At 40.4% G+C, this 26,268-nt stretch overlaps 1 protein-coding gene and 1 pseudogene across 1 annotated transcript in view; one reads left to right on the top strand and one right to left on the bottom strand.

Annotated features, from left to right (window-relative positions):
• The window catches only part of MKX (mohawk homeobox), a 72,801-nt gene that overhangs the window by 16,049 nt on the left and 30,484 nt on the right, over positions 1-26,268 (bottom strand). The window lies entirely within an intron of this gene.
• Positions 23,516-24,038, top strand: LOC100961929 (annotated as a pseudogene).

Here is a 26,268-nt window from a genome sequence, read left to right as displayed (position 1 = left end):
TAAAACACATCAGGAGCATTACTTTTGCTCAGTTATTGCAATTTTTACTGTGCATCCATGTACAGGGTGGATATAAAGTTGGTGTGCGATTTATAATAGTTTAACATAGTGAATTGCCCCAGAACTTTATGGACACCAGTATAATTCGGGGAGAGTCATTACAAACATACAAACTTGAGAATAAAGGAATCCAAGATTTTCATTATAATATATTACAGACTACTTCAGAATACTCAAATCACTCTCCTCTTCCTAATTGGCATAGTCATGGTAATAATATACTGTTACAAGATCTCTGTTTTCTGTTTTAAAAATAAACATGTTGGCCCAGTTCTAAATTGCTATGCTGCTGGGGCCTTTTATTTTTCTAAGTCTTCTACTTTTTTTTTTTTTTTTTAATATCTTTCCTTTGGGAAAATAAGGTGACAAATAGTAATCCACATGGGATCATCAAAAACTAATTATTCAACCTAACATAGAATTTCTTTCTAGGGTAGGATAATAAGTTTTTATAAACTAAAGTAAACTTACTTTCTACTGCCCTTAGCCAAATATTTCATTCAGGCTAGCCTCAAAAAGAACAGAGCATTGTTTTATTACATACTGACACAGCGATGAGGTCTTACAAACAGAGTATTTGGTTATTTTTAATCTGTTATTTCTAAGGCAGCCCGGAGGGGAAGCTGGAATTACATAGTCTCTAAAGAGGAAGAGAGATTAGGGGTAGAGAACCACTCTGCAAACAACTTGGCAAAACGACTAAAAACACAGGGTTTCACTATGAAGGAGGCTCCAGAGGCCTGCTGGTGGCTTTGCTTTTGGACAGTAGCAGGATGTCACAGCACCTGGAACCGAAGGGCTGAAGAGAAACAAACTGCTAACCATGGCCATCTCAAGGCCACCTAAAGGTCCAGGCCCAGAGGCTGAGATGTGAGAATGACTGCTGGCTGGTGTCTGCTGAGAGATGAGCTAAACTCTTGTACACCCCAGAGCCTGTGGGGTCCTCACCCTGTGCTGCCACCACCACGTCCAGCCACCAAAAATCAAATGTAGCAAGTCTAAAACAGGAAGTCAGCACATTACAGCCTCAAGACACTGAACATTCAGGAAGTACATTTTTTGTGGGCCTTACAAGACACTCAGAAAATAGTGCTTAAATGTGAATCATAGAAGTGATTAAAGAAAGAGATGGGGAGAGAGAGCAAAGGCACTCTTATGATCTGAGATTTAAAAAAATCCAAAACTACCACTCAAAGACTACCAGGAAAGGAAGAGAAAGGGGATAATCCACCTTTGCAAGGACACAGAACAGTTCTTGCAAAGCTATTTCCTGGAAATTGAAACACAAAAGAATCTCATGGCGGGCGATGCCTGTGGCTCAAAGGACTAGGGCGCTGGCCCCATATGCCGGAGGTGGCAGGTTCAAACCCAGCCCTGGCAAAAAATTACAAAAAAAAAAAAAAGAATGTCATGGCTAAGTGAGGTCATGGCTCATGTCTGTAATCCTAGCATCTGGGAGGTTGAGGTGGTTGGATTGCTTCTGCTCAGGAGTTTGAGATCAGCCTCAGCAAGACTGAGACCCCATCTCTACCAAAAAGAGAAAAACTAGCCGGGTATAGTGTTACATGCCTGTTAGTTCCAGCTACTTGGGAGGCTGAAGCAAGGGGATTGCTCAAGCCTAAGAGTTTGAGGTTGCTGTGAGCTATGACATCATGGCACTCTACTCAGGGTGACAGAATGAGACTCTCTCTCAAAAAAGAGAAAAGAAGGTCATGTTCACATGATTTAAATGCGTTTATGATAAATGGCCAAGCAACTACCAGACACACTGTGTTCCAGATCTCACACACTGCAATAAGTACATAAGACACCCCCAAGTAAAAAGGAAAACATATTTGCTTTAGTTATTAAAAGTTACTGATTTAGATGCTGTGTTTTTCACACATTTTATCTCATGGAACACTTGAACCTACAGTTAAACTTTGGACACACTTAAATTATGATCAAAACCAAAAGAGTTAACAAAAAAAAAAAAAAAGAATATACTTACTGTGCTTTGAACGTCTTTCAAAAATAATTTAATTAATGATCTTTGACAATTTTCACAGCACACCAGGTGAGACAGCGTACCCGTTGAAAATCACTGATTTAGAGACAGGAACAAAGGACCTAATCTGGGGGGAAATTTAAAGCAGCCCTCTGCTGCTCCTTATCTACGCTTTGTTCTATCTTCTGATGACTTCAGAGAGAAATGTAATATTGTATCACTAAGAATATACTTTTACCAGTTTTATTTATTTATTTACTTTAGCAAGTAAATTTATTTCAGGTTAATGTGAGGGCACACACAACCAGGTCAAAATATTTGATTTTGTTAGATATAGTCTCTCTGTGATTATGTCCCACACTCAAGGTGTGCCAACCTGCCTACCTGATACCCATTCAGTTAAAGTCCCAAATGAGAGAGAGAGAGAGAGAGAGGCAGAAAGCTGAGTAGGAAAAAAGCAAAAATTACATTTTCAGGATAAACCAGATCCATTTATCTATACTTTGGGGGTTTGGTGATGGAATATACCACACATACTCCAAAGTGCTTTAAAAATTCCATCCCCCAATTCTAAATTCTCTCCAGGCATCCAGCACTAGTTGGTGAATGAGCAATGAGAAACAGATAATAGTTACTGCCTTGAATCAAAACATCATACCAAAAAGCCTGGCTCTCATACACTCTCTCTGTAAACAGTCTACATATTTTTGTCATAGAAGTACAAACAAATTGACTTAAGAAAAACAGTCAGAAAAATTATACATTGCTTATAAGATCCTGAAGCCCTTATAAGCTTGCAGCCTTCTCCCTCTCTCTACTAGGATATGGTAGTTCTAGTCACTTTCCTACCACTCAGAAGGTGGGCAGAAGCAAGAGGATCGGTAGAAGCCAGCCTTGGGTGTTTCAGGGTAGAACAGTTTCTTACCTGGAACCAGGAGCTATGAGGATCCCAGGCCTCAAAACGTGTTCCAGCACCATTGCTGTGACATCCTCTTATCCTCATTTCTTTCTCCTTTCCCTCCCCTCCCACCCCTCCCTCCCTTCCTCCTTTTCCTTCTCTTTCTCTCTCTCTCTGTTTCCTCGACAGAGTCTCCTTCTGTTGCTCAGGCTAGAGTGCTGGGCCTCAGCTTAGTTCATAGCAACTTCAAACTCTTGGGCTCATGCAATCCTCCTGCTTCAGGCTCCAGAGTAGCTGGGACTACAGGTGCCCACCAGTAAGACTGGCTAGTTTTTCTATTTTTAGTAGAGATGAGGTCTCACTCTTGCTCAGGCTGGTTTTGAAATCCCAAGTGCTAGGATTACTGGTGTGAGCCACCGCACCTGGCCCCTCTGCTGCTTTCAATGCCTATCCAGTTAGACATACTTCTGGAAGATGCCCAGTAGGAGTATGCCACCCTGCAGTGCTCATGGCTTTGCACCCACGTTCAAATCCAAGATGCTGAAGGCATCTTCTTGACACAGAAGGAGAGATGCTCCCTCCCAGACCATCTACTGTGGAAGCTGAGTATGAGACATTTCAAAACACACTTGAAGGGAGCACTTTTACACTGTTGGTGGGACTGCAAACTAATTCAGCTTCTTTGGAAAGAAGTATGGAGAATCCTCAAAGAACTCAAAGTAGACTTTCCACTTAATCCTGCATCCCATTACTACACCGTCACCCAGAAGGAAAAAAAATCACTTTATCATATGGACATTTGCACTAGATTGTTTATTGCAGCTCAATTTACAATTGCCAACATGTGGAAACAATCTAAGTGCCCATCAACCCAGGAATGGATTAATAAACTATGGTTTATGTATACCGTGGAATACTACTCAGCCATAAAAAAGATAGAGACTTTACATCTTTTGTATTAACCTGGATGGAGTTGAAACACATTCTTCTTAGTAAAGTGTCACAAGAATGGAAAAGCAAGTATCCAATGTACTCTACAAATATGAAGTCAAACAAACTAATACACACCCATATAAGAGTAAAACTCAATTCAATTTAAGTTGGGGGGTAGGGGTGAGAGATGGGGGGAGAGGGATGGGTGTTCTCCCACTTAATGGGCATGAAGGGTATATGGCTCACCTCCTGGGTGCGGGACACAACTACAACAGGGACTTTACCTAACAAGTGCAAACATCGTATCCTCATTGTACCCTCATATTAATGTGAAATTAAAAAAATTGAAAACAAAACAAAACAAAAAGACACATGTGAGAAGCGCATCACGATTTCAGGCCTCTGGGCAATGTTTAATTACACAGCCTGCAGCATCAGGCAAGAGCAGGAGCGAGGAAAGGAGAGATGGTCTTTAAAACTTTTTAGAAACAAAAATTCTCTTAATTTCTAAAACTCGAACTAGATCCATTATCTAGCTGATTTCTAGCTGTAAAAAGTTTATGAACTTCATCCTCTGAGATAGATGGTTTATTAGGGAACTTTTAAAAAATAAAAAACTTAAAAATAAAAAGTACTTGCAAAGTCAAAGGAGCAAGGAGTCTGTATTGTGTTAACTGGTAAGAGCTCACAGGAGACGAATGAAGATGGGAAAGATGAGGGACGGGAAAGGGCCCAAAAGGTGAAAACACATTTCATTAATTATCCACATGACTAATCATAATAATCATAAAAATAATGGGCAGTGAGAGGAAAAGCAGAAAGTGCATCAGAATTGGAAAAAAAGATAATTATTTTTATACTGAAGAATAAAAGTAACAAAAGTTGTCTGGAACAAGAGTTTGGAAGCCTCTCTGAAAAGGTTACTTTAGAACTGGGAGTCAGAGTTTACGATGAATTGAAGAAGTATTCAAACGGAAATTCCACGCTAACTTTAGTAATCATTAAGGCCCAGAGAAATGGAATCACCAATTAGCTACTCAAATTCCTAAATCTTCTTTCTAATGGGACTCATGACCTCTTTTTGGTTTATACTGAATTAAATGCACTTGGAAAGAGAGCAAATTTGGAAACAGAGAGACCAGACTCTAAATCCCAATTCTGCTATTTATGTGCATGTGGTTTGGGGCAAGTTACTTAACCTCTCTAAAAAAACTCTCTTCCTCCCCATCTGTAAAACAGATACACGTGTGAGAATAACAAATAATTAGGACGGCTGAGAAAATTCGAAATAATCAGTGTTAGATACCGGGCATCTAGTAACAGTAAGTAGCAGCAATAATTACTCCACGATTGCAAATACTGTTTCTTTGGTGGCGGCAAACTTTTGATGAATGGTGGAGACTTACCTTGAAATGGAGCAGAAAACAAGTAACACAACAATTTGAAATAGTTTTTCTATTTAAATTGTCTAGGCTGAGTCTAGGGCAGTCATGTTATGTCTAGGAGGCTCGAGAGTGGAAAATTCTAAAAAGAGCAGGACCGCCTATTATGAAGGCTTTGGTTTTGCAATGGTTTGGAGAAGGTCACTTAAGTTGGTTAGTACCCATGACATGCAGACCATGAGGATGGAATCTTCAATGTGAAGGCAAATTCCAAGATGGCGTCAGTAATTGATCTGCTGTTTTCTGCTAGGGTTAGTACATGTAACTCTGCATTGACTAGCAACTTGCATTTAGTTATATAGGTATGGTAGGGTATTTTATTCTCAGTTGCTTGGTGAAAGTTTTATTTTTGTTTTTTGTTTTTGAGAGAGTCTCACTCAGTTGCCTGGGGGTAGAGTGCCATGGCGTCATAGCTCACAGTAACCTCAAATTCTTGAGCTTAAGAGATTCTCTTATCTCAGCCTCCCAAGTAGCTGGGACTGCAGGTGCCTGCCACAACACCCAGCTAATCGTTTTATTCATAGTGACAGGGTCTTGCTTTGCTCAGGCTGGTCTTGAACTCCTGAGCTCAGGCAATCCATCTGCCTTGGCCTCCCGGAGTGCTAGGATTACAGGCATACGCCCCCCACGTCCAGCCATTAGAGAAAGTTTTAAATGTGAAGATACTTACTCAAGATAGAGTGTGACATGTGAATTTAGGGGAACACCTTGGAAATTCCCAATTTTCAAAAGTTACTTGTCTAATCTGGTTAGTAAAACTTTGCTATGTAGATCTAATTAACTGGCATACCCATCTGTTTCATAAGGGACAAAGTAACTACCTAAAATCTATGTTATCTAAAAGACTTTGATTCTGTTACTGCTTTCTCTGAAACCAGTGTACTCAGTATCCTTAAACTCTCAGATTGACTGGTACAAGAGTGTTCAGATTATTTCAAATAGTCCTAAGATTTTACAAATAGACTGAAAATTAGAAAAGCTCTTCCCCCTGCTTTGCTGAATGGGAGGAATAATCGATTTCCCTTGGAATTTTTTTTTTTTTCCTTGTCTGTCTTTGGTAGAGAATGTGCAACCACATTACAAGGAAGCTGAACTTCTCCAAGTGAAAACCAAATGATGTTTTTGTGTCACATGAAAAACTCTGTACACAGAATTCTGCCCCTCCCCTTTTGGGTATAATTAACGGTCGGGCCACCTTAATACAACTCATGGAAAAAATAATATTTATGGAGCATTTTTCAGGTCATAATCCTGCAATTTATCTCATTTCTTTTTGTGTGTACACGTGTATCATTTTCAAAATAGTCTCTCCTTTATAATGTGGAAATTGAGACTCAGAAAAGCTGAAGGTCCAAGGTCAAATCGTCAGTAAACGATAGGGTTAGCACTATGACCAGCCCATTCTTTTCATTTCAAGGGCCATCGAGTATGTCTTCTCCCTGTTGTCTTCATTCACATACTCATGGGTTCACCGGTTCATTCAGAAAACATCTCCTGAATGGGTGCTGTGCAGGCCAGGCACTGCGACAGGCTCTACAGATAAAAATGCCAAAGGGATCTTATCCCAGAGAAGCTCACGTGGTGGTAAGTAAACAATAACAGCTGTTTGCAGGAAGTGCTGAGAAAGCACAAGAGGGAGAAATCGACGCAAGGGAAGGAGGCTGTGGTGGTGGAGGAAGCTCCAATGATGACACCCGTGGGGCTGCAAGCCCGGCAGAAGCTTCCAGCAGCCAGCAGCCAGCAGCCTCTTCCGTTTGCAGCCCACCAGTGTTGTCATCACCCCAGGGGTAAGACATGGAAAAGATGGGAAATCACAGGCCTGGGAGTAGAGATGAGTGGGAGTTACCGACAGCCCAAGGGCAGGGAAGAGCTGTTGTCACATTCGGGAGACTCCGCTGGAGCTGAAATGAATGGGGTGCGTGAAGTGGCCCCAGGCCCTGAGGGTTCATAGCTCTGTGTGCTGAGATAGGAACAGGGACGCTGCCCGGAAAGGTACCGGGAGCCACGGACCCATATTGAACGGCAGTAACATCAAATATGGAGGTTGGAGCCATTGCTTTGGCCGTAGTGGAAGACCAGACTGGAGGAGCTAGGTGGGGTCAGGGATTTAGGAAGCAGAGGTGTGGATGGAAGATCTCCAAGAGGTTAGGGGAATAGACTTGTTGAATGAGAAGATGGGGGTAGGGAGCAGAAGACAGGAGTGTTTCTCAGATTTCTGCCCTGGTGACTGGGGGGTTGGCAATGGCATTCTCTGAGTGAGGGAAGCCAGGAAGGAGGGCAAGTTTCACCGGGCCAGAAGCAGGACGGAATGGGTTTGATTTGGACGTGCTGAGAGCATGGGGTGTCTTGAGGACCTTCCAGTGTGGATACTGGTACACTCAGAGATGTATGATGCCATGGTCTACAGAAACACATTTTAAAAAGAGAGAGAGACAGAGGGGGAAAAACTGTAATGCTGGATCACTTAGCCACACGTTGTATTTGGAAATGCAAGAATTTTGATATTTTTCTCCTCGTAGTGTTTTTCTTTTTTTTTTTTTTTGAGACGGAGCCTCAAGCTATCCCCCTGGGTAGAGTGTCATGGCATCACGCTCACAGCAACCTCCAACTCCTGGGCTCAAGCGAGTCTCCTGCCTCAGCCTCCCAAGTAGCTGGGACTACAGGAGCCCGCCACAACGCCTGGCCATTTTTTTTGGTTGCAGCCATCATTGTTGTTTGGCGGGTCCGGGCTGGGGATTCGAACCCGCCACCTTAGGTGTATGTGGCTGGCGCCTTAGCCGCTTGAGCCACAGGCGCCGAGCCGTGTTTTTGTTTTTTAATGTGGAAATTCGGCAGCATAAAAAAGGTAAATAAATAAACAAGAGTTTTATAGTAATCTACAGAATAATATCTCAGCGCATAGATCTAAATATTTCCCCATATACTCAGCTAATATTATTCAACATACGATTTTCCAAAAAAAAAAAAAGAAAAAAAACCAAAAAAACTGTAAAACACTAAAGTCTTGAAAGATGAATTAGTTTAAAAAAATTTATTGGCCACACACCCTTTATACATACTGTATTCACTCTTTGAAGGAAATTTATACCCAAAGGGTGGAGGAGAAGGCAAATGTTTCCTTAAGGGACAGTAAAGAAGGCCCAGAGGATCCATCTGGCTGTAGCCAGTCACAGAATATTGAAAAGCTGGGAGTTTCATCACAAATCTCTACCAACCCATCTCTTACCAAAGTTCTCACTTAAAGCCCTCCCTTTCGACGTGAAACATTTAATAGGAAGTTTATATTTGCCCCAAAGTGCCCTTAAAAAAATTTAACATCAGACTCCACACTAGAAGAAAAGAAGGGATCAGATGACTGAAAAGAAATGTATTTTAAGAAGAAAAGGAGAAAGCAAAAGGGACTCGTGGAAAGCACGGACCAGTGAGTGAGAATTTCTATTGAGGACAGATGCTTCTTCAAGAAAGGATACGTCAATAAAGTTTATTTGCCAGTGGCATTTGAAACCACAGTTTTAATCCGTTGAAATGGCACAAAGACAAAAAAAAAAAAAGCAAAAACAAAAAACACAAAATGCAAATAAACAAATAAAAAGATTTTCTTTTAGAAAGAAACTTCGTGTAATGGGCTTCCACCCTCGCCTCCCCCATGTACATTAAGCTTGCGAACAGGGGAATAACGCCCTCAGGAAGATGGTCTTTTTTGTTGGGTGCGTGCGTGATGTTCATTTGTCTTCTGTCTAAAAATTAGAACATAACAAGCTTCTAATCATCACTTGTTAATTGGAAACAAAAAGAATTCTCTTTTTCCATTGAAAGCAGACTGTAGTAAAAATCCAGCCTTCTCCAAGGTCACATGCTATTGGCAAGGCTCAAAAAAAAAAAAAACAAAAAACCTTGTAGTCCGACTTGCTTAGGTTCAGCTGTGTTTACTTAGACTTAACTTGACAAAGTCTGCCTCTGATTACACGGAGCAGTCATCTGCCCACAGATAAATAGCTATTACACAAACTTTGGGAGGGAATGACATTTGGCCTCCACAGTTTTGGAATAATTTACCATGTACCCTTCAACCTAAAACACAGAAATGATTCACAATATGTTTTTAGGATTGAAACAAAAATATTTCATTTTTTTTTTTTTTTACAAAGGGAACCGTCTCTATGACCTTTTTGGTTTTTAGGTGATTTACTAACAAAGTCTGGTACTACTTTGGAAGGTGTGGATTAGCTCTGAAACAGGCAGTTTCAGGCAACATTTATTTCAGCCTTTTCAATAACCATCAAGATTTCAAGGAATTTCTGTAAACAAACTGTCAGTTAAAGAAAATAACTTTCCATCGATTTTTGCAACAAGTCTCCAGAACAGAACATGCATAGAAAAATAAGAGGGAAATTATTTCCAGAGACTACATCTTGGAGCCATGTTTACACTATGGGTAGAAAGCAAACGCTCAATGTTTTACCACTGTATCTTACAGTAAATGCAAAATTTTGCTTTGCGAGTAATTTAAACCATTTCCATTGAACAGAGTCTGTTCCTCATTACCTAAGAATTGATTCTGGCCCATCACACTTTTGCTTTCTTGTTGGAGCTACACAGCGAGAGACAGACATCCTTTCCTCTGCAGACCCTTTCAAAGGTGGAAGTGATTACATTCCCCAGTGATCAATCAATAAGCCAATCAATCAACAGACTTGGATTGCGTTTGTAATGTAGCAGTGAGCAAGGGGGAGGCAGTCTCTGTCCTCGGGAGTCTACCTAATGGGAAACATCATAAATGGGCCCCATACTGTCATTTTCTAGGTTGTTCATTTTAATTTATACAATTAGAAGACCTTTTCTCCCACTGAACTGAACTTTTTTTTTTTCTTTCCTGACTCCCGTTTTATTACTGAGTTAACTTAAAGACAAAGCCCTTTGGATGGTGGTCTGATAAGGGAGCCATAAATATTCTGATGTGGAGCGGTGCCTGTGGCTCAAAGGAGTAGGGCGCAGGCCTCATATGCTGGAGGTAGTGGGTTCAAACCCAGCCCTGGCCAAAAACTGCAAAAAACAAAACAAAACGAAAAAAACTCTGCTGTTGCCAGATCCCTCTAGTAGTCTGCAAAGGAGTTAAGTTTTTTGACAGATTTATACGAATGTTTTCTATTTTGGTTTTTATTCTAATTTACTAAATTTGCTTTGATAAGGACTCCGTAAAGTAAACTAACATAAACAATGAGAGCTGCTACTGTTGGAATAGCAAGCAAGGGTTTCCAAAAGACTCTTCCTGTAAAGAATTATAGCACGCTTTGATAATATTTTATCTTATTATGCTTTCCATTTGAGATTCACAAAAGATGATATCACATACAGAGGGTGCCAAAAAACGCAACCACATTTTAAGAAAGGAAAACACGGTATTAAAATTGTAATACTCAAGTGGTGTCTGATTTAGGTCGTGTCTGATTTCTGCAATTACACAAGGTGCCCAAAGGTGACCTGCATTCATCTTTTGTTATGGGTACATATTGAGTATTATAATCTTAATACAGTGTTTTCCTTTCTTAAAAGGTGTATATATTTTGAGGAACCTCTCTATATTTATTTATAAAATTGTAAAACATACGAAAATATTTCACTTAAGTAAAAGTATATAAAAGGTTATATAGAAGGTGGACATAAAGTGCGTGTGCAATTTAAAATAGTTTGCCTTGGTAAATTGCACACGCACTATATGCCTACCCTGTATATAAAGAAGGAACATGTTTTCAAATATGTGTGCCTTTAAGGTCAGCAAACAAATCTGTAGCAGGTCTGGGGAAGACAGTGTCCTCCTTATACCCAACTCCACCAGAGGATACATTAAGGCCTCATTAGCTTTTCATGCAAAATTGCTCCAAAATCATTCCAGAAAGGGCAAATTCCTCCTACTTGGAGTGTAGTCACAGAACGGAATCCAGGAAAATGAGGGAGTATGAAACTCTCTTCTGAAGCCCAGCCACAGGACAAAGCCAGAGGTATCTCCAAAGACACCGATAGGACAGAAAGCCAAGAGAAAAGGCTACTGCTACTGCTGGAAAAATAACTTTCCCGTAGGTCCTCGGAGAGCTTCTAACAGAGGAAGGCAAGCGGTGTCAGAAAACAGAGGGACCTTCCAGTGACCACACATTTTACTTTTCAAGCTTAGATGACTGCATGGGCGGAGTGAGGGAGGCAGTTGATATATAAAACTTCAAGTAACTGAAACCCTGTAAGGAGTGAAGCCTGCTTTCTGGGTGGCTTCTTAAAAAGGAAAAGTAAATTTGCAAATCTTATCAGATTGGACCAAGGCCGTAACTCTGCACAGAAACCAGTTATGGAAGTTCATTTTTAAAAAGGATTACAAACATGCTACAAAAGCAGATTAATTTACATTCAGTCAAGGCTATCCGGTGGTAAAGTTGTGTCTAAGGGTGAAAGAACAACTACTGTCCTATGTCTAGACATGCAGATGATTCTCTAAAACACTGAATTTAACACTTCAAGAGAAGGAGATGTCTGTCAGTCTGAATCACTGACCAGAATTAATTTTCAGAAGATCTGCATTTGAATCAAACTTATATGACCTTCCTTCTCAATGTTAAGCAAAGTGGAAGGGGGGTGGAGGGAGGGAAAGCTTTCACAACCAAAAATCTTGAAAAATTTCCTATATTTTCTGGGTTTCGTTTTTCCCAGAACTGAAACACCACAAAATAACAACACCCCAGTGCGCTCACTTCCAGCTCGGGCCGGAAGGGCTGAGGTACATAAACACTTTTTTTTTTTTTTAATTTCACTATTTTACAAGAAAGTGACCAACATTTTCTTAGGCTTCCAAAAAGCTTCAGGTTTGGAATACCCGTTGGTTAAATGTCAGGAAAGGAATCTGCTCATCGTTCAAAAAACACTTTTCCTTTCCAACCTTGGAATATATGTAGAAACTGTGTTGTGAATGGAATTGAAAAAAAGGTTCAGAGCCACAATGGGAAGTCCAAGTTCACAGTTCCTAAAAGAGCGTTATAGAAAAGCATTCTCTACCCAGGGGGAAAGGAATAACAAGGATTATTTACATAGCACATCTCTGTGATGTAGGTATTTTTATTTCTTTCATTTGATATACATATTAATCAGAGAATTTAGATGTTTTACCTAATGTTTCTCAGTAAGTGGCAGAGAAAAAACAATAAGAGCTCATATACTCTAAGAAACTCCAAGGATCTTACATAACAGGAAAATACTAGAAATACTGCCACCAACCTTACTGGAGGGATAATTCAGTGCAATAAGACTAAGAAAGAGATGATGGTAAAAAATTCGACAAAGAGGTAAAACCATCACTCTTTCCAAATAATATGATTGTATTATTACTAGAAAACACAAAAAATCATCAAGATGACTACCAAAAATGATAAGCAAATGTATGATAACAGCTGAGTACAATATAAATATATAGAATTTTGTAGTTTTGCTATATAAAAAATAAGCAGTTAGAAAATGTAATGGAAGGACTCTACTTATCACAATAAAACAACAAAAAGATAAAGTGTGTAGGAGTAAGTGAAGAAGAAATGTGCAAGATTGATGTAGAAGGTCTTAAAACATTATTAACAGTCACACGAAACAGACGTCCCAAGCTTTTCGAAAAGGTGATTGTACATCCTAAAAATATCAATTTCCTGTGATTAACGGATAAATGTAACACAATGCAAATAAAAATTACAAAAGGGTTTTTTATGTTTGAGTTAGCAAGCTGATCTTAAAGTTAATATGGAGAAAGATACAAGAATAGTTACAAGAACTATGGAAAAAGAATAATGAGGGAGAATAAGCAAAACTAGATATTGAATATACCTTAAAGCCCCAATAATTAAAACAGTACAGGACAGAAACAGAAGTAAAAAGAAAAATCAATAGAAGAGGAAAGGAAGACAAGATAGACTCAATTGTCTCCAACTATGGATATAGGAAAAGGCGTGATCAGTAAACGGTGTTAGGAAAACCAGGTAAGCATACTGAAAAAAAACAAAGTTGGATATTTTTGTCAGACTGTATTATACAATACTATAGGCTCAAACTAAGACACGTTCCAAACAGATAAAAGGTTTAAGGTAAAAAAATAGAGACTATAGAAATCATAGAAGAAAACTTGGAATACTCCCTTTGAAGTTTTAAATCAAGGATGTTCTATCACTTAAAATATAGAAGCTTTGAAAAAACCTGACAAGAGTAACCACAGTTTTAAAAAGGCTACATGGAGAAAAATCTCAGTTGGAATTAAGAAATATATAACCACATATAACTAATCGAGACAAAATATTTATTACTGACAAATACTACAGGCTCATCTTCCTCCAATTAATAAAACATTCCACAAGCGAGTCCATGAAGAGAGAAATATGAATATATGCACACAGAAAAATTGAATCATGCATGGTTCTTAAACATGTAAAGATGCTAGAGTTATTCTTCATCAATGACATGGATAAAAGTATTAATGAATTTAACAACACAGTGTGGAGGCTGTAAAGGAACAGGAACTCTCATTTATTGTTAGTCTAAGTACAAACTGATACCAAACCTACTGAGGGAGATTTGGATTGAGATTACTGCTATGCAGCTATAAAAAAAGAGAATAATAACACTCTTCAGGAGTGACTATGGAGAGATTTCCAACATACATTACTTAATGAATAATTCAAGGTAAAGAGCGTATAGAATAGGCCACCCACTTAAGAGAAACAAAGTGATTTTTATTTTATTTGATTTTATTTTATTTGAGACAGAGTCTTATTCTTAAATACACCCTGGGTAGAGTGCTGTGGTGTCATAGCTTACAGCAATTTCAAACTCTTGGGCTCAAGGGATCTTCTTGTCTGAGCCTCCCAGAGTGCTAGGATTACAAATGTGAGCTACTGCCCCCAGTAGCTGCCACAGCTAGTTTTTAGAGACAGGAACTCACTCTTGCCCAGGCTGGTCTTGAACTCCTGAGCTCAAGCAATCCACCTGCCTCAGCCTTCCAGAGTGCTAGGATTACAGATGTGAGCTACTGCACCCAGCCCCATGATCAGTAATGTTGAGAATCTTTTCAGATACTTATTGACTATCTGTACATCTTGTTTGGGAAAATGTCCATTCAAGCCCTTTGCTCATTTAAATTGGGTTGTACTTTTTTGTTGTTGTTGAGTTGCATAGTCTACCTTTTATAAAAAGTAGGAGAAAAAAAAGAATTAATATTCCAATTTGCTGTTAAATATATAAAGAATTTCTGTAAGGATATAATCAAAGTTAAATATTTTTAAGATGCACTTAGAAGACATCCCTCTGTTTTTTCTGCTGCGTGGTGCCCTGTATTTCTGGGTAGCATCTGTTACATTTCTTTGTTCAATGCTTGTCTTTTACAATGTACCATCTGTTATGGTCACATAGCAGAAGGGATTCTTGATCAGTATTTGTTAACAGATTGACTAACTGATGGCGAGAGATTAATTTAACACTTCAGAATATGTCATGTTACCAGGATACAAAATTGTGAGATCACAAAACAGTAAAGCAAAAAGAAGGGTCCCAGGAGCCAGGTGCAGTGGCTCATGCCTATAATCTTAGCACTGTGGGAAGCCAAGACAGGAGGATTGCTAGAGCTGAGGAGTTCAAGACCAGCCTGAGCAAGAGTCAAACCCCGTTTCTACTAAAAATGAAAAAACTAGCCAGGCGTTGTGGTGGGCTCTTGTAGTCCCAGGAGGCTGTGGCGGGAGGATCGCTTGAACCTAGGAGTTTGAGGTTGCTGTGAGTTAGGTTGATGCCATGCCACTCTAGCCTAGGCAAGAGAGTGAGACTCTGTCTCAAAAAAAAAGTTATGTAGTCTAGGCTTATTGTGTGTCATTATTATTAGTATGTTCATTTTTCTTTTGATTAAAACAGAAACATTTCCATGGGCTCTATGCACCGTGCCACTGTATCTATAGGGAAGTTGGTCCGCCCCAGGTGAGGGAACCCTGGAAAAAGTAGTGGATATGAATCATACCTTAAAGAAGTAGGCCAATCCCACCCATGGCCCTGGTTGATAGGGAGGCCTTGTGAGGACACACACACGTGAGAAGGAGAGGTAAAAACAGCATAAAAATTCAAGCACTTTGAGGCTCCCCATGCCTGGGCCACACCACTGTGCCCTCCGACAATTACTGGCTGAAACACTTGGCATCCCCTGGCACAAAGAATGCGCCTAATTCTGCAGAGCTAACTTAGTAAGTTTTGAATTTCAAAGAAAAATGAAAACAAAATAGAACTTTCCTCCCACCCTCCCCTAAATGTTCCTCTAGTTAATCCGCTTGGATTTTTAAGGGAAGTTTATTTTTTAAAAAGCATGTTTTTCTCAATGGAAACTTACATCCTGTAAACAGAATGATTCTGTTTGAAAGTATCCTGGATCATGTTATACAAGTGTAGGTTAGATTAAACTGGCCCTGTGCGTTATTCTATCAGAAATGGGCAGGTTAAACCAAAGCCAGCTTGGTGTCCTTAAAAAGAAAAACAATGGGAGAAGTGAGTCATGCTAGCTTTCAAAGACTTGTTGTTGTTTTTCTTATTTTTTTTTTTGAGACAGAGTTTCACTATGTTGCCCTCGATAGAGTTCTGTGACGTCACAGCTCACAGCAACCTCCAACTCTTGGGCTTAAGCGATTGTCCTGCCTCAGTCTCCCAAGTTCTTGTTTTTCTTTCAGAGACAGGGTCTTGCTCTGTCACTCAGACTGGCATGATCCTAGCTTACTGTAACCTCCAATTCCCAGGTTCAAGCAATCCTGCCTCACCTCTCAAGTAGCTAGGACTACAGATATATGTCCCCAGATCTGGTTAATTATTTTTATTTTTTATTTTTTGTAGAGATGGGTTCTCCCTATGTTGCCCAGGCTGGTTATAAACTCCTGCCCTCCAGAGATCCTTCAGCCTCCCAAAATACTGAGATTACAGGTGTGAACCACTGTGTCTCTAGCCCCTTATAGACTTTCTAAATAACTTTCTATTACATTTGTCTCTAAAGAGGGAAACTGTTATTCTCTTCATTGATTTTAAGAAATGTTTTTTAAAACTAAGAAATACTGGCCCAAACCCACTTTACAACAAAGATACTTGCACCAGAATGTTTATTGCAGCCCAATTCATAATTGCCAAGTATGGAAGAAGCCCAAGTGCCCATCAACCCATGAATGGATTAATAAATTGTGGTATATGTATATACCATGGAATATTATGCAGCCTTAAAAAAGATGGGTACCTCTTTACTGTTTATATGGATGGACTTGGAGCTTATTCTTCTTAGTAAAGTATCTCAAGAATGGAAGGAAAATTATCCAATGTACTCAGTACTATTATGAAACCAATTTATAATCACTCACACTTTCATATAAAAGATAAAACACAACTATAGCCCAGGATGAAGGAGGGAAGAGGAAGGGGGAAGAGAAAAGAGGGGAAGGTTAGATGGAGGGAGGGTCATTGGTGGGACCACACCTATGGTGCACATTGCAAGGGTGCATGTCAAATCTATTAAGTGTAGAGTATAAATGTCTTAACACAATAATTAAGTAAGTGAGGTGAAGGCTATGTTATCCAGTTTGATGTAAGCATTCTAAATTGTATATAAAATCAGCACATTGTACCCCATAAATACATTAATGCATACAGTTGTGATTTAATTTAAAAAAAACTAAGAAATACTGCCAAGCAAAGAATACTGAAATATTTAACAGCCAGTTATGTCATGTACAGCATCCAGTGCTGGCTGTAATGAACTTACAGGGACCACTGGCCCCTACTGGCCAACATCTAACACTTTGGAGAAAGTAACCAACTTCCCACTTCACCTTTTCCCCTGATTTAGCTCACTGAACATCAACCACAAGGCCTTCAACCACACGCCCAAGTTTCCATAAACCTATAATGGTTTCTTGTGTGCCATTAATTATTTGTCCACTCATTCATCTATATATTTCCTATCCCCTTAACACACAAAAACCCGATCATACACCAAAAATAGGCTGGGTACTCTAGAGGACTGAGATAATCTATGCAGATGGACTTCTGTTATCAAGGGTTCCACCAACGATGAGTTGAGAATGTTTGGGGGGCGGGAACAATAGAAAACAACCATAAAAATATAATACTAATAAAATATAGTACAATAACTATTTATATAGCATTTACATTATGTTAGGTATTAAAGTAACCTAGAGTTGATTTAAAGCACACAGAAGGATGTGCATAGGTTACATGTGGAAACTACATTTTATCTCAGGGACATCCATATATTTTGATATGTGGAGGGTGGGGGTCTTGCAACCAATCTCCCATGGATGTGAAGGGATGACTGTATTCTAGGGGAGTCACAATCTAATGAGGGCAACAAACTAGTTCTTTTTCTCACACTGATTTCTGATAGGTCTGTTACCAATGACAAAACAACGTTGAACTCATCCCAGGATGTGGCTCTGTGCCATAAGCATGAATAGCCGTGAACATACAAGGTCAGACGCTTAAGTTCACCAATGCATTCTAAAAAAAAATCACCTTCGAAGTCCTCCCCTTGGCTATCTAGTGGCTGCAGTGATATTCAGCAATGAGGTATGTAGCAGTTTTTCTAGTGCGAGTACACCAACTTAATTGTCAGGCCTTGTATAATGATAGCTCTCATGGTCTTTCCAGAAAGAGAGTTCCAAAATTGCTTTGAAGGATGGACTAGGAGCCCCCCCAATATTAAGATAGCTCGCCCTTCCCAGGAAATAAATATGTACAAAGAGATGAATCAAATGTCTTTGACCCTGGCTGAGTCAGGGTGTGAAGGTGAGGACTTGAAGACAGAAATCTAATCATGATAAGCTAGTTGGGATAGACAAAGCGTATCCGAAGTTCTTTGATTTAGCATTCTGATCCTGCAAATGCCCCATCAAAGAGCATCACGGACCACAACAGGGACTCCATTGCTGGGGAGGCAGGCACATGGCCAATTTCCAGTGTGAGGATGTCTACCTTTTCGACACAACTTCGGAATTAGAAGTGGGTCTTGTCATCCTTCTTGCCTGGCCCTAACTCCATCCCTCTGCCACAGTTTTCTCAACATGTGTGCCCACCAGAGTTATTTCTAAGTCTCTTCATTAGAGTGAATAGAATTTCCTTCACAAATGTGATAAATATTAGCTCAAGCCTAACACTGCTTCTTAAGGAAGGTGATAATCATCTTTCTGTAGTGTCCAATCACAGGCAGGAACAAAATTATGGGTACTAGAATACTCTGGACACAGAGATGGATCCCTTCGAAATCACAGACCATCGCCCAGGAGAGAAGCCCCATCCCTGGGAAAAGAACTCATCTCTTACAATAATACAGTTTCAAATTTGAATCACACTGAAGAAATTATTTTAAGACTCCTCTTCCTAAAAGCACCAGCCACTTTTTGTACCATTTTATGCCATTGTCTATTCTTATACTGCTCTCTTTCTCCTGTAAAACATTTTCTATAAAAGGACAAGAACTAGGTGGACTGACACGCAGGAGAAAGGAATGGGCAAGGCCACGAGCATGGGAGTCTGTGGACCTCACAGCAGGTGTCCTAACCCGGACACAGGCCTGGTGTGGTCAAAAGAGTGCTCTGTCCCTAAGTCATCAGCTCTGCCCCAAGAAGGAATCCCGATAAAATTCTAAACTTACCCAGACCTGAGATGACCCAGAACCCCCAGTGCTAGCTCCAAAAATTGAGTTCTAAAAGATGTTTTGGGAAGTCTCTGAAGCTCTTGAAATTATGAACAGGTGTACACAAAGAAAATGAAGTATGACTTAACATCACAAATGCCTTATAAGGAAGGTGAGGGTTACAAGGTACAAATCCCCTTGGGTTGGCTGAGCATCTTGGCAGGTGGCCTGAGCACGCGCGGGCAGACCCAGAACACAGTCTGTGAGGGGCAGCTGGAGCGTGCTGGATGACGCTATGCTGCAGGACCAGACCCTGGAGATTTTGAGGCAGGAGGGGACTAGGAGGTGAGCAGGAAAGGCTGGAAGTGGAAAGAGAGGAGCCGGTGAGATGCTGTGAGGCTGGGGACCACATGGGACAGAGCAGACAGGGAAGAGTCCAACATGGGTGACCCCAGGGCACGTAAGAACAAGAAGTCCTATAAAGTGCCACGTGTTAGGCACTCCTTCAGTCCCTCCACCCACCACGCAGGCTTTTTAAGATCGGGCATATGAGGAAGAGAGTCTGTTTCCTATCTGAACCAAAGTGACACCAAACAGGCAGCACATGTGTACAATGGCAGCACAACCGCCACCGGCTCTGAACGCCTGGGAAGGACACGGCACCACATGCTTTGAAGACAGAAATCTTCAGAACCCTCTGACCTTCCACAGCGTGGCATAAAGTATCCAAAGGAATCTTATTCAGATCTAAAGGATCACACAAAAATATGTGTGCGTGTGTGTGGATGTGTTGGGGGTGGCTATGCATTTTTCTGGAGAAGGATCCAGAACTTTTAATCCAATTTTTAAAGCAGGCTATGCACAAAAGGAGGAACAGCTCCAAGTAAGAGTCACTGCTTTCACGAGTTCTATTCTGTAAATGATTTTTTTTTTATTTTGAGTACACTTAACCAGGATGGAAAACATTGTAAAATCCAGTGGAAAGACACTGAACCAACTGAGAGACTTAACTTCTCTGTTTAGCTCTGCGGCTAAGTAGCTGGGGAGGGTCACTCCTCCCACCCTGCGTGAAAGCAAGAATCATTGTCCTTCTTTTTACCTCTTAGAGTGGTAATGAGGACGAAATAAAATAGCAGATGTTCGCGTACTTTCTACCATAGTACAACACAATAGAAGATATAAGATCTAATCTGGCGTTAGATTTGCTAATCTAATTAATACCCGAATAGTAAATTACAAAATGACCTTAGTAAAAATACTTCTGCAGTTCAACCTTGAATAGGATCTTTTTTTTGCCATAATAAACAATGGCATTCTGATTTAAACGGTATTTTTATCATACATCGAACACTTGGAGTTTCACCGTGTTCCAGACACGCTTTACAACTTTGAATAGCTTGTGACGCTTCCTGCCTGTTACCCTCTCCCTAGGCCAGCGCATCACATTTATCCAAAGGCTAAAGAGGCTTTTCACTTCCTTTTTCCTCTGCCTGGTAACTGGCGTGACATTTGATCTTACACAGGGATTAAGTCATTCATGAGTAGAGCCCCAAGGGAGGAGCAGTTCAAAAAAATAAAAAGAGAGAGCGAGAGAAACCAACCAGCCTTGCTGGTGTAACAACCTCCTAAAAGTGAAATTCACAATAACTTCTGCTACAGTTATAATTTGTAGTCTGTCTGGCACTGGGAACTCTTAACTGCAGTCTCTGTGGTTTAAATAAAATGTATCTACAGCAGCTTTGGAGCCATGTTTTTAAAATTGTTCCATGTTATTTTAGGTCAAGGGCAAGCTTTTAAAATTTAAAGAAAACTTGGGTCTTAATTACAGATTAAAAGTGAAAGTTGTTCAAAGGAACGCTACAGGGTCATGCTGTGGGAGAGAGAATTTTGGAAATTAAAAAAAGAAGAAGAAATTCTTCTCTTAAAGTAACAATCTTCCTTAACATAGGAATATTAAAAACCGAGAACACTGCACTCACACAGAAAGACTACATGTTTGTGGTTTAAAACTATTGATAGTCACGGTTCATCCACTTAGTATTTTATTTCCCAGTGATTTCAGCTACATTTTATTATCAGGAGGCAATATCTTAATAGGCATTACTGCCCACACAATGACAGACTTAACAGAAGGCAGGTGATAGTGTACGTTACCCTGGAAAGCAAGAAAAATGCAGCATCTTAGAGTCTAAACTTAGGAAACTTACATGTGGAGTTAATACTGTGCGTCCAACATAAAGGATTCACAATACGATTATTTTACAACATCAGAGGTCATTCGAATTTTATGGCTTTGGAATGTTTCTATTCTGAAATCAAAGCCTAATTTTATTTTCTGTGGATTTATGGAGTGGCGTGACACAGAACCCTTAAGTCCAATCTACAAACAGGGGCCGTGAACGCCTCTCTTCCTCTCCTGCCCTCAGCATTCTGGGGCCACTCTGGGATCTTTGGGACACAGGAAGGAATCAGACTTAAGTCTGTTTCTCAACAGACTTGCTATCCCTTTCAGAAGAATGGCTTGTTCCATTCTCCCAGCCCCCCCCCCCCAACAGCCTGTCACCCTGTTCCATGCAACTGCTTTGCCAACCTTTAGCATACTTTTGGACTCTAGTGAACTCAGGAGAATTGCTACAGGCTGATGCTTGCATCTCTCTGTTATGTCCCCAAACTCCTCCGGGCAGAGATGCTGCATGTCCCCTCTTGGGATCTGAAGACCAGAGAGCCAATGGCCTGTCCTAGGGATAAGGCCTGGTCCCTATGGTATCATCTTCACATGCTCACAACGAGACTCTGAAAGAAAAAGATCTGAAGCAAGATGAAAAAGGGATGAAATAAATCTCAGAGTGAAGGTTGTTACCAAAGATAAGGGAGCCACGTGGCTGATCTGAACATTCTGGAAGTGAGGAAAGGCTTGGGATGGCCCCGAGTAGCCAATGAGTCCCTGTTGGAACTCTCTCACACAGTTCAGCCTTCAGAGAATTCTAAACTCTGCTGTCAAAATACCCCATGGGCACCGGGTGTAGTGGCTCACGCCGTAATCCTAGCACCCTGGGAGGCTAAGGCAGGTGGATCCCTTGAGCTCAGGAGTTGGAGACCAGCCTGAGAAAGAGAGAAACCCTGTGTCTACTAAAAACAGAGAAAGTAGTCGGGCATTGGGGAAAGTGCCTATAGACCCAGCTACTTGGGAGGCTGATGCAAGAGGATCACTTGAGGTCAAGAATTTGAGATTGCTGTGAGCTATGATGTCACTGCACTTTACCCAAGTCCACAGAGTGAAACTCTGTCTCATAAAAACAAAAACAAAATATGGTAAATGAGGCTCAAAATGGTAGCTACTTCCATTAATAGGGTTCCAGTAATAGTGTTTATTATGAAGACTGAGTAAGAAAATGTATGTCAAGTGCTTAGCATAGTGCCTGGCACTTAAGTGCTCAGTTAAGTACCAGCTGTTTTTGTCAGTAGGAGGCCTTCGTTTAAGCCACTTTAACGGTGCTGTTTCCATACCTCACTGAAGCCGGCCCTCCTGAGATGAGCACCTGTGGTTCTTGACTGAGACGTGGATAACTATGAACTCTGCAGTGTTGAAGGGGCCGACAGAGGAACTGATGGGCTGGGGACTGAGCATCTCACAAAGACATAGGTTTCTTCAGAGCCGGGGAAAGGAGTTAGGAGGCTGAGGAAGACTCAGACAAGGAGGTAGAAGGATCTCTCAAAGATAAAGTACCATCTTTGCAACTTTTCCCAGGATCGAGAACAAAGTAGAAGATGGCAGTCAGGAGCAAGGTTTTAGAGTCAAACAGATCTGAGTCTGAATTACGGCTCTGTGACATGACAACTTACATGGCCACATTCTGCTATTAAGTCTGCTCTCTCATCTTTAAAATAAGGATTGTGACATAAAAATCAGTATTTTCTAACCTTTTTAAAAATCTCAAGGCACACTTGGACTCATAGTTAAACTTCCATAGCACACTTAAATTATGTTGATCAAGAAAAGAGTGACAAAAAAGAATATACTTACTGTACTTTAAACTTCTTTCAAAAATAACTTCAATAATGACATTTAAAAATTTTGGAGGCACACCTAAGATCCTCTCAGGGCACCCCAGTGTGCTACGGCACACCAGTTGAAAACCACCAAGATACATCATAAAGTTATTATAAGGGCCTAAATAAAATATTAAATACTAAAGAAATAAAATATTACATGCTTGCAGGCAAGCAGTGAGCACACTGCCAGCCAGGCACATAGTAAGTGCCTGATGAGTGGCAGCTGTTATTAGCATGTGCCTCAGACATCCATCAACCTATCAGGAATTATCTAACCAGCAACATCGTCAGTCGCCAGGTGCCTACTGGTATGTTAAGATGACTACTTTGTGTTATGAGAGAAAATATCTGTAATCTTAAGGAAAGTGAGATTAGGTGAATGTATAAAAAGAAGACATGGCCTTTCAGCTTTTAGCTCAGAGGAGGCTAACTGGCAATTTTCTTTGGTCACCCCAATCCGGGTTTATCTGACACCAGCCGCCTCCACATGCCCCCTAAGTTGGACCCCAATGAGATCAAGAGTGGGTACTGGAGGTGCACTGGGAGCAAAGTTAGTGCCACATCTGCCTTGGCCTCCAAGATTGGTCCCCTGGGTTTGTCTCCAAAAAAGGTTGGTGATGACCTTGCCAAGGCAACTGGTGACTGGAAAGGTCTGAGGATTACAGTAAACTGACCATCCAGAACAGACAGGCCCAGACTGAAGTGGTACCTTCTGCCTCTGCCCTCATCATCAAAGCCCTCAAGGAACCACCAAGAGAAAGAAAGAAACAGAGAAACAGTAAACACAGCAGAAATAACACTTTCGATGAGATTGTCAACATTGCCAGACAGATGTGACACTGATCTTCATCCAGAGAACTCTCTGGAACCATTAAAGAGATCCTGGGGACGGTCCAGTGGGTAGGATGCAATGTGGATGGCCGCCACCCTCATGACATCATAGATGACATCAACAGTGGCACTGTGAAATGCCCAGCTAGCTAAAAAGTACGAGGGAAAATGTTTCAATGAAGGACCATTTGATACCTCCCCCCGAAGAAGACATGTGCATACTTTTTTGTGCCCATGTGTAAATAATTATGTAAATTTCAGCTAATTTATTTAGATAGGCTTTTATTACTCAGTGTACAGATGATCAATACCAAAAGCACTTAAGCAGTACGGTTTCATAATTTATAATTAAAAGATCATACTAGTGATGATGTTTGTTATGTAAACATTTGAGGTTGAGTGGACAAAACCTTATGCTAAGCCCTCTGCCACATGACCTGTGCCGAGATAAGGCAGAATTTTGTCCCCGTGGCTTTTCCTCCTGGGGTGACACCTGTGAATATGTTATGTTACAAGTTAAAAGGGACTTTAGGATGTAATTAAGATTACCAATCAGCTGGCCTTAAAGTAGGGAAATTATCCTAGATTGATCTGAGTGAGCTCAATGTGATTACGGGAGCCTCGGGACACAGAGAGTGTTTTCCTGGTTGAAGGAAGAGAGAGGGAGAAGCCGGAGAGATTTGAATGTGCGAAGGACCGATCATGCAGTTGCTGTGGAAACTGCAAGAGTTTAGAGAGAAGAGAGTGAGAGGCAAGGAATTGAGGACCACAGTCCTACAACCACAGGAGCTCAGTTATGCCAACAGCCTGAATAATAAGCTTATCCATGGGTTCTCTCTCCATGCCACCAGGTAAAAACCGACCGACCTTAACACCTGCAGCTTAGCCAGACCCTGAGCAGAGAATCCAGCCATGCCATGCCAGACTCCTGACTCCTGGGACTGTAGGAGAATAAACAAGTGCTGTTTCAAGCTATGAAACTTTTGGTTATGCAGCAAGAGAAAAGTAATCCATATGCATAAAAATGTTTCTTTGATTCATAACTACAGTTGTCAGTTCCGAACCTGACACTGTTAAGGAATTCAAAAACAACAGACTGTGTTCCTGACCGCTGCAAACAAGCTGATCCTGGTCGTGTGGGAGCTCCACTTAGTATTTTCTTAGAATAAATAACTTGGACACGCTGGTGCCCATCAGCATCTCCAACAGAGGGTGTACGAATCACTGGAGAAGCAAACTCCTCGAATGCCCATATTCCCACAGAAAGCCTTGTTGAGGGGAATGCTACAGTGTTAGTTAGAAGTGAGCCCTGCAGATTGGCTGTTTATGCTTTTTGACCAACGGTAAGATCAACTATGTAATATAATATTATATATTATATAATATATAATAATATAATATAATATGAGGTAAATCCCTTGACCTCATTTGTGTGATTCTACTACTTCTGCATTTCCCTAATGATTAGAATACAAGCCATTTCTCATTGGAGTTAGGCAGTATTGTGGTATAAAAATGTATTAATTAATTTTAATTTTAATTTCTTATTTGGGATTACTACAAGGGTATATATGATTAGGTTACATTGTTTGCATTTGTTAGGGTCAGTCTAAATTTTAATTTCTTATTTTGGATTACTACAAGGGTATATATGATTAGGTTACATTGTTTACATTTGTTAGGGTAAGTCCAAGTTGTATTTGGGTCCTTCACCTAGGACTCAATATACCCCTACGTTTGTACCAGTGGGGTGGGAGCTTCCCGAGCGCCTCCCCTTCTCTTTCCCACCCTTCTGGAATTTAATTGTGATTTTCCTCTCATCTGAAACTGTAGTTGTTCATCTCCTAGTTTCAAATTAGTATGGAGAACATGGGGTACTTGCTTTTCCATCTTGAGACAACTCTACTAAGGAGAATGTTCTTTTGCTCCTTCCAGGTAAATACAAAAGATGGGAAGTCTTCATCTTTTGTATGGCTGAGTAGTATTCCCTGGTAGACACAGGCTACAGTTTGTTGATGTATTCACGTGTTCACGGGCACCATGGGAATCCTCAAAGAGCTAAAAGTAAACCCTCTACTTGGTTCCACAACACCGTTACCTGGTATTTACCCAGAAGAAAAAAAAAATCATTTTAACATAAGGACATTTGCACTTAAATATTTATAGCAGCTCGATTCACAATTGCAAAGAGGAGGAAACAGCTCACAGTGGTTCTGACTTTCCCTAATGATTTAAAACAGTGTTTTTCAACCTTTTTTATCTCATGGCACACTTGAACCTATAGTTAAACTTCTGCTAGAACGCTTACCTTGATCAAAAATAGAGTAAAAAAACACAATATACTTACTGTACTTTGAACTTCTTTTTTTTTTTTTTTTTTTTT

Source organism: Otolemur garnettii, unplaced genomic scaffold (genome assembly GCF_000181295.1).
Source record: "Otolemur garnettii isolate 467f Iridium unplaced genomic scaffold, OtoGar3 scaffold00019, whole genome shotgun sequence".
NCBI classification, from domain to species: Eukaryota; Metazoa; Chordata; class Mammalia; order Primates; family Galagidae; genus Otolemur; species Otolemur garnettii.
The sequence above is the reverse complement of the archived record's forward strand: the minus strand, read 5'-3'. Positions and strand labels throughout refer to the sequence as shown.